Source organism: Salvelinus sp. IW2-2015, unplaced genomic scaffold, assembly GCF_002910315.2.
Source record: "Salvelinus sp. IW2-2015 unplaced genomic scaffold, ASM291031v2 Un_scaffold585, whole genome shotgun sequence".
Taxonomy (NCBI): Eukaryota; Metazoa; Chordata; class Actinopteri; order Salmoniformes; family Salmonidae; genus Salvelinus; species Salvelinus sp. IW2-2015.
Window position 1 is genome coordinate 61139 of NW_019942578.1, and position 8858 is coordinate 69996.

The following is an 8858-nucleotide window of genomic DNA, read 5'->3' on the forward strand; positions in this document are numbered from 1 at the left end:
TCTCTCCATTGAATATAGGCTGGTGTGTGTGTGTGTGTGTGTTGTGTGTGTGTGTGTTGTTGTGTGTGTGTGGGGTGTGTGTGTGTGTGTGGTGTGTGTTGGTGTGGTGTGTGTGTGTGTGTGTGTGTGGTGTGTGTGTGTGTGTGTGTGTGTGTGTGTTGTACGTGTGTGTGTGTGTACGTGTGTGTGTGACGTGTGTGTTGTGTACGGTGTGTGCGGTGTGTGTGTGCCGCGATCCACCTTGAGAGGGCTGCAAAATCAGATTCCTCCATGTTGTGCATGTCCAAGTTCGGGGCGTCCTTAATTGGCATCTTGCCAGTAAGGGGCTTATCCCACAAACGTTTTTCGGAGACAAGCTGGGACAACAGGAAGCAGTTGCTTCYCGGTGGRTGTACTAGTGGGAAGTGTCCTCCCATCGTACAGATCCGTTTCTCGGTTTCCGTTCCTCAGGGGAGCCGGCCACTTGATCTCATGTCTGGTGGCGGCTCGCTTAAGCTGTATGCGACATATTGGCACAACCCCATTACACCTTTTTGTTCATCCATGACCTAGCCCCAGCTGGGCTTGGTCGTGGGACGGAAGAGCCACAGCGTCCGCTGGTGGCTGGGAGGCGAACAAGGCTTGAGCCTCTTTTTCATGACTCAAATTCCAGAGTGCAACACCCTGGCACGCACCCTTCCCAAGCAGATAATGCATAGAAGGAGTATATTCTTCTTAACAATCTTTGAACCACAAGCACAAGAACGTTGGGATTTGAGTGTTAGCCTCATCTTGGGTAGGGGTAGCGGTAGCAATTGTGAAGTCCAGAATGGAGGATTGTCCTTGTAGGAAGGGTCCAGTTGTGAGTTGTGTTGAGGTGGTGCAGAGTTCTTCTGACCTGTTGTCTCTCTGCACCCTTGTGTCCAAGTAAAGCGCAGACAGTGTTGGAGGGCTGCCTTAATCGACAACCACGTTTTGGCGCCCGGGGAACAGTGGGTTAACTGCCTTGCTCAGGGGCAGAATGACAGATTTTTACCTTGTCAGCTCTGGTAACATATCATACGTTTTGCAAATTCGTAACATATTGTACAAATTGAAATTCGTAATATATTGCACAAATTGCAATTCGTAACATATCATATTAATTGTAATTCATAACATATCATACGAAATGGACGATGGACATCCACAAATCAATACAAACCATATGAAACATAATATATCATACTAAATGGAGTGTCTAGGATTTACGTACAGAATAACTTGAAATGCTCTCTGATCACTTTGGTCATGTGGAGAAAATCAAGAACCAGTCGCGTAGAGCTCTTCAATGAGGAAGCGAACATGGACAGTGAGCGGGAGAGTATCGCTTTTATACAGGGTAAAGTTTTGAGACTTTCGGAAACAAAATCTCACAGAATAAGTCATTGAATCAGATCTACATATACATGTAAGTCTTACTATACTGTAAAACATAAATATTAAACTAAGTCAAGTATGTTCTGGCAACTGTAAGAGCACTGAGTGTCCATGGCACCTCAAATAGCAGGAGGAGAACAATCAAGCTGAATGAAACTGTTACTATCATGTTTACATGAATACACTGTATTTTTGTTTAAGCAAAGACTTGAAATGGACTTAAAATGGACATGTCTGTCTTTTAGCAAGTGTCCTCCATTGGGTATCAAATACCGGTACCTCATGGCAGCATGACTCCAAGCAACGCACCTTACCCTCCTCAGAACAACTACGAGGTATGACATCTTGGCCGGTTGAATTTCAGGGTTACCATGTGAAATAGGTGGCTCGACATGAATATCATTTAAAAAATATATAAAAATAAGATCTCACCGGTGTCCTAGTAACTGAGTTTCTTGAGTCATTTAAAACATTCACGGTGTGTCCCAAGTGGCACCCTATTCCTGATTTAGTGCACTCCTTTTGACCAGGGCGTATGTAGTGAATCGGGTGTCATTTGGGATGCCAAGAAAGAGATTCTGCAATGATTAAATATTATGTACTACAATTTTGACTCACCCTGTAGGCTAAACCCAGTAATCAGTTTAAATTGTAGATACTGTAGCATGTATAATGTAGCTTAATTGTACACAGCAAAATCAATGGTATACATTTAACTTTGAAAGTCTGAAAGTGTAAAATGTACACTATTTTCAGTCAACATATGAGTCCGACTGAACCATGTATATTCCCCCTCGAGCCGATACCACTACGGCCCTCAAGGAACTACACTGGACTTCGTGCCAACTGGAAATCACATATCCCGAGGCCACATTTATTGTAGTTTGGGACTTTAACAAAGCAAATATGAGGGAAACGCTATGGAAATTATATCAGCACATTTGAAATAACACGTTTGAAAGTGTTAAAGATTTAACTCTGTTGCATTGTTCCCCATTTAACTCTGAATGTTTCAAATATACACTATTTTCAAAGTACAAAGTATCTATAACTGGGCTAAAATGTAGCCACGTTTGCACATTTGTTCATATCCTTTGCTAGTTAGTGAATTATTAGCCCAGTTATAGATACTTTGTACTGTAGTCAGCAATGGGGAAGTGAATGCTTCCTAGAAGAGAACAAAACATGTGGATTTCAAGCCATCTTTGAAAAGCGAGTCTTAAAGGGGCAGTGTTGTATTTAGAGACAGGCTTGAATAAGCTAAGGAGCCAATAGGAAGGGAGTAGAATATTTTGTCTGATTCTCTGTAATAATGGTATGGGGGGAAAAAATGAATTGTATTTTGTAAAGTGGTTTCTTGCATCAAACAACAACAAAATGTTCAGTCACCTCCTTGTCTGAAGGACAAATGGATAAACAGGTTCATGTCAAGCTCTGCATGTTTTTTTCAAAAGTCTTATGGAATGTAGACCTACACTGAACACCACACATTGGCTGCTACTGTAGGCTGAATGATAGAACAGCTATTTCCATGGTAAAATGTTATGGGATGCATTTTCTCCATTGTTCTTTATGTTAGGCCACTCTGGTAGCCTCCATTATGATCAAATAGCCACACTAGCCTACTTGACCACTGTTAGAACTGTAACTTAAAGCAGGTACAGCCTCAGTGTTCACAATAAACATGCGCCAGAACTTTCAGAAGTTCTGTGCAGCAGACCTGAAATTTGTCATTGCTGATTTAAGGGAGCATTGCTGGACATTGTACTTGCAAATATAGTTCAGATGTTGTACTTGTAGTTTCATCTGACTGGTAGCTTAGCAGGTAGAGTACGGGACTATAGAACTTTCAGGGACATGAGGGCATGAGGTTGAATTCTGGTAAAGGCACACTTTTTTAAAATGTGAAACCACACTTTCTGCAAATTTTTGTTAACAAAAAGTGTTTATTTAGTATACAGTAGTATAAGCTTCTGTCTTAAGCATCCTAAATAATGCCATAGATTCAGTTTTTTTTTAAAGATCAACTGTAAGGCAAAAAATGGAAGCATGATGTGAATCTGGTTTCCAACTGATTTGTAAGCTACTAAAGCCAACCATTTACTGCTGCGCCACAGAGTTTTGCTGAACATTGTGGGGAAAAACATCTGTTTATTTATTGTTGACCAGCAGATGTCACTAATGTGCATTGTGAACCGATAATGAATCTCTGAGTAATGAACCGTTTTTCTGCACAATTTGGTGAAAGCCTTCAGAAATCCTTGATTTCCCATCACTATTAATTATTGGCCTAGTAAGTGGCCTAGATTTACCCTAATTCAGTGGTGTTAGGAAACTCCTAGTTTACAGGCCACGTCAGGCCTGCAAGTCGCATTATACTGATTATGTGTAATTCCTATTGGAATCGAGCCAGAGTTAGGATATCCACATTTTTTTATTCACCCTCAACCTACATTCAGAATGACTGTCAGGATTAGGAAACCTGATTTAAAAAAATCACTACCTAAATAAATTAAACCAGAACAACCATTTCAGTAATGGTCCAATAAATCTAAGTAACTGATTGGATTAGTTCTGAAAAATGTATGTTATTTATCTTTGTGTAGCATAAGATTAATCAAACAATCAATCAATGTACATGCAAAAACACATATGAAAATGAATCCTAAAAAAAACATCCTGCAGTAGAGCATGCTTGGAATATGATAATGATGCGTGTGGTTTTGATGGGACTATTTTACTCTCCACAGTGTAAAACAATAACTCTGGTTATTAACTCCAACACTGGGGGTTATTTTACACCACTGAGTGTTAATATCACTCTTACAGAGTGATTGTAAACACTACAAATGTTACACTGAAAAATCAACACTGGCCAATTTGCTGTGTAGTATGTCTATCATTTGATGCATCTCAAATGGCATCCTATTCCCTATACTGCACTATATTTTTGATCAGTGCAGTATAGGGGAAAGGGTGCAGGCTCTGGTCAAAAGTTGTGCACTTTATAGAGGAGGGGGTGCAATTTGGGACATAACAATAGTCAAGGTCATATGATGTCCTGTGTTGTTTTCTCTACAGACTGGGAACTACCCGGAGGTTCCTGAGGGAGACGGTATGGATACAGGGTTTGAACAGAACCACGTGCCTCATCAATACACTGCCTGAGAAACGGGCCTGTGAATCCATTGCTATTTTTCTTGTTGAAATCATGTTCTTATGTAGACCTATGTTTCCGGTGCAAGCCAGCCAATGGTTAGCAGCACCACATCACTGATCTGAATAATTTGACAGTTAAATACTGTTAGTGTATTGTAATGTTATATATGATCTTTTGGCTACTATATGGTTAATATTTTAATGTTTTTTCTGTCTCTCATAATTTTCTATAGAAAATAGTAGCCTTCAGTAATCAACTAAAATTAACCACAGTGCATCCTTTGTCAATGTTTGTAAATGACATGGGCCTATAATGATGACATTTATTGCAAATACATATCACTGAATAAACGGGGAAAAAATGACAAAGAATCGAGTTTGGAGTCACTTTTGTCTTCTGTAGGGTACAATGTAAGTAATGACAAAGTAAGAAAGTAAATACATTGATATTTTCGGAAGAGTGGTTGAAGGGTCTGAAAACATCTTGATAAGGAGGGAGCGTTGGATGTTTGCATTGGGCATTAAATCCTTTCTGTATTGAGTTTGTGCAATATTAAGCCTGGAGCCGAGGCTAGTGCAATAGGCCTATTGGGTAAATCTATTTAAATTCAATCACTTTTTGACAGCACTTTTTGATTTGAACGAAAGCTTCCATACATTGAAAGAAGTGCTCAGAAAGTGACTTTTTGGACCTGAATGCCAAAACATTCAAGAGATAAAGGTGCTCAAAGTTGATCCATTTTGCATACCCCACCATACCATGAGAAATGCATGTCTTCATCACTGGAAAAGTTAAATGTTTGAGATTGATATCATTTAAAATCTTGTTAACAGGGTTATCAAACAAAAAAAATCCCAATTATGTAAAAAATAAATGTTATCCTCCATTATATAAAAAGGCATAAACTCAGATCATTTTTTCACATACTGTTTGTTGTGGCTTAGACCCTATTCTACACCATCTAAGATTTTTGCGTTGTGCACACCATCAGTTGAGACACATCTGACTCTTGAATACAGGGTGGGTGTCATGTTTTGGCTGATAAATGTATACTAAAATGGGAATAACGTAGACATTTCAACATTCAAATGGTACCACAAAGATTGTTGGAGGTCTACACATCAGAGCATGTTGACTTGAATGGGAATATCTGTTTTAAATGTATTACTCGTCACATCCTCATAGACATAGCTCATTGAAAATCATAGAAATATAGATGTTAGAATAGACATGACCATTTAAGTTGACATTCGATGGTGGTAGTGAACCGGCAGTCATCTTCTGTTGTTACCCAAACGTAAAATGTAATTAAATCTAATTTCAGATGGTGTACCAGCTAGGTCTATTCTAATGGATCTATATTTCTATGATTGAATATGACACAACCCTGTATTAAGGCACTCATGGTGCTGTCCCCAACAATAGGGCTATAATACAAAAACCTCTTGATTTTTTTCTTAACAAACAAAGCTCTGTACAACATATCGCGAATATTAAAAAAATCGGAGTTACCGAGTTTTTTAAGATAATTTACACCTTAAAGAGCATTATGCAGAAATCGCTGCCACCATGTCCTGGTTTGCTCAAACTTATTTTATAGTTATGCCTAGTTCAGTTATATGTTTGACGAAACAGCAAATAGTAATATATTAGTCTGTACCATTGTAACCGCTGCGAATATATTTATTTCCTTAGACAAAATAGTGCCAACTATTTCCCGCTGCACAGTAGGCGGAAATCCACAGGGGACGGGGGGAGACACGACGCCCCCTCAATCCTGGGGAAAAATATGATTTGTCCCTCAATATATCACTGTAGACATAACTATTGTAATTTCCAATAATATAATAGTAGCAATGGAAAGCCACTTCTGTGCTGGCATTATAGGAACTAAATATGCGCGTATTTTAATTTCAACAAGACTTGCGACCCCCCCCGCCTTTGTCTCACAATGGTTTGACTCACTGCCAGATTTCTTTCGCTATGGCAAGTAATAGAGGGCTCGTATCTACTTGTCCGAAAGGCACTCACATGTACGTACTGACGTGAGTTAATGCCATGTACCAATCCGCGCATTTAGCAACTGTAATATTTTTATTTTATAATGTTGCAGGGTTCACAACACAGCTGAACTCTTGTCGCAGAGCTTTCTTAGCGCGCAACTAAGCAAACATATAAACTAGCAAGCTAAGCTACAGTTACCTATTCCATTTATGTGGCGTCGTACGAAAAGATAGAGAGAAGTATTATGGCTATCGTCAAGTTTTATATCCAAGATTATGCAATGCAGCTGTAGTGCTTATATCAAGTCCCTGTGATAAGGTTAGCGATAACATGAAAGTCCAAACTGATAAGAACTACACTCCTTATACCATTGTCTTAAAATATATTAAATGGATCTCAGTTAAATAGCAAAAGCTAAATTGTCGGCTAGTAAGAAGAATTTTTTATTATTTTTCACCACACACTTTAAACCAGGTCAGAACAAAGTGATTATAGCAAACACCAACAGAAACGGAATTGGTGCTTACGCTAGGCTTGCACATTCAGCATATTGTTGGAAGCCCTGCCAATATGAAACAAATATGTATTAAAATTTCAAACTGTTGAGCAAACTGTTTGTTGTGTAAATGTGTGTAGAATGCAGCGCTAGAACCGGTCAGCCAGCAGCCAGGGTAGAAAAAATGTTAGAGAAAAAGGTAAAATAAGACGGACATCTAGAGTATTTTTCAGTATACAGCACAAAAACGCAAAGTTAGGAACTCTAGTAGCCTCATATGCGTCAAGACCAGTTGATAAAACTGATTCCAAAAGAAAGAAGTGAAATGCTATGGAAATATTCACATGATGTCATTAGGCAGAGGCCAGGCAACGAGATGCACACAGACAGCAAGAGCTGGGACAGATATGCGGGCACCCTGGCAGAGACAGGGAGTTCAAGGTAAGTTTGGTTATAGAGACTCGTTTGTTTGGGCAACATTATGAAAGGTTCTCAATTTTTTTGATTTGTAAAATAGGAGACATAATTGGGAAAATGCCATGATATCCCCACTCTCAATTTTAACTGGTGACTGAACCACGATTTGTATTAAGGCAATGGTATTGCTGTTGTGCTTAATTGTGTAGTTTTGGGGTACCGGGTAAGTTAGGAGTAAGCAACACCTTTTTTCTTTTCTAGGAAGACAGATTGTTGAGTCAGTGAGGGTGGTGAACGGGGAAAGAGCCAAGGAGAGAGACTTCAGAGGACAGTGTCCACAGCAGCAGGACGCAGAGATGTCAACCCTTGTTGAGCAGCACCAGTATAGTAAGGGGACAGTGGCAACGCATCGTCAGTTTACCTCAGTGATGACATCAAAACCCTTCAAGCCACACCCACAATTTATAGAACAGCAAACTCTTGCAACAGAGTGTTGACGTTTCAAGAGAGAGGAACACTGCACTGATAAGGAACATTGCTATAACTATTATTATTAGTAGTATTATAATGATTTAAACAAGTTGGGACAACCCTTCAGTTAACTACTGTACCTAACAATTATCCAGTAGAAGTGATTATGGTCCCTCAATATACATTTAACATATTACAACATAGTCTATGTGTTACAGCACTACTTTTGGTGTCCCCCTCAGGAATTGCTCCTGAGAAAATTTCATGTAATTGTCCCCTCCAAGGTTGATYTCAGATTTTCGCCCCTGCCGCTGACTGAAGCAAAAATGAATCTTGAGAATGGGAAGTATAGAATAGTCCACATAGATCAGATCTACCAGTTCTTAGATTTGCTTTCAATGAGAATGACAGATCTATAACACACATTTCTATGTGAATTTGGTCCAGGTTAAGGTTTAAAATATTATTTTTTTCAAGAAATAATTAAATAGTTAGACAACACTGTTTGTAAGCTTTTAAATTATATCAAACTCAAACTCCAGTAATAACGACATTGATGTCTCATGGTATGGTGGGGTATGCAAAATGGCTCAATTTTGAGCACCATTATCTCATGAATGTTATGGCATTCAGGACCACTTATTCCATGGGAAAACATGTATGGAAAGTTGTGTTTAAATCAAAAGGGATGCTGTCAAAAGGTGATTGCAGTAGGGTAAATTCCCTTGAATTCAAACAAGGCAACAATAAACATGTCGTCCCCCATGAATGATGCGTTCTCCCTTGGGCCAATTGAGATATTGCGTGTGACTAACAAATGTCAGTTATCGTGTGTGACCACAGATTATGCATAATATTGACCAGATACTCAAGTGACCCCCCTAACAATGAAAATAAACGTCTTCAAAAATG

The 8858-nt window shown here is 39.1% G+C and overlaps 1 long non-coding RNA gene across 2 annotated transcripts; it reads left to right on the forward strand.

The window, feature by feature from the left end:
• Nucleotides 1–1186: 1186 nt before the first annotated feature.
• LOC139023957 (uncharacterized) lies at nt 1187–4923 on the forward strand. Of its 2 annotated transcripts, none has more exons than XR_011475189.1 (3): nt 1187–1360; nt 1644–1733; nt 4480–4923. It is a non-coding gene; the product is annotated as an uncharacterized lncRNA (long non-coding RNA). The 2 variants fall into 2 exon arrangements; XR_011475188.1 differs by having other exon boundaries at nt 1190–1429.
• Nucleotides 4924–8858: the final 3935 nt, after the last annotated feature.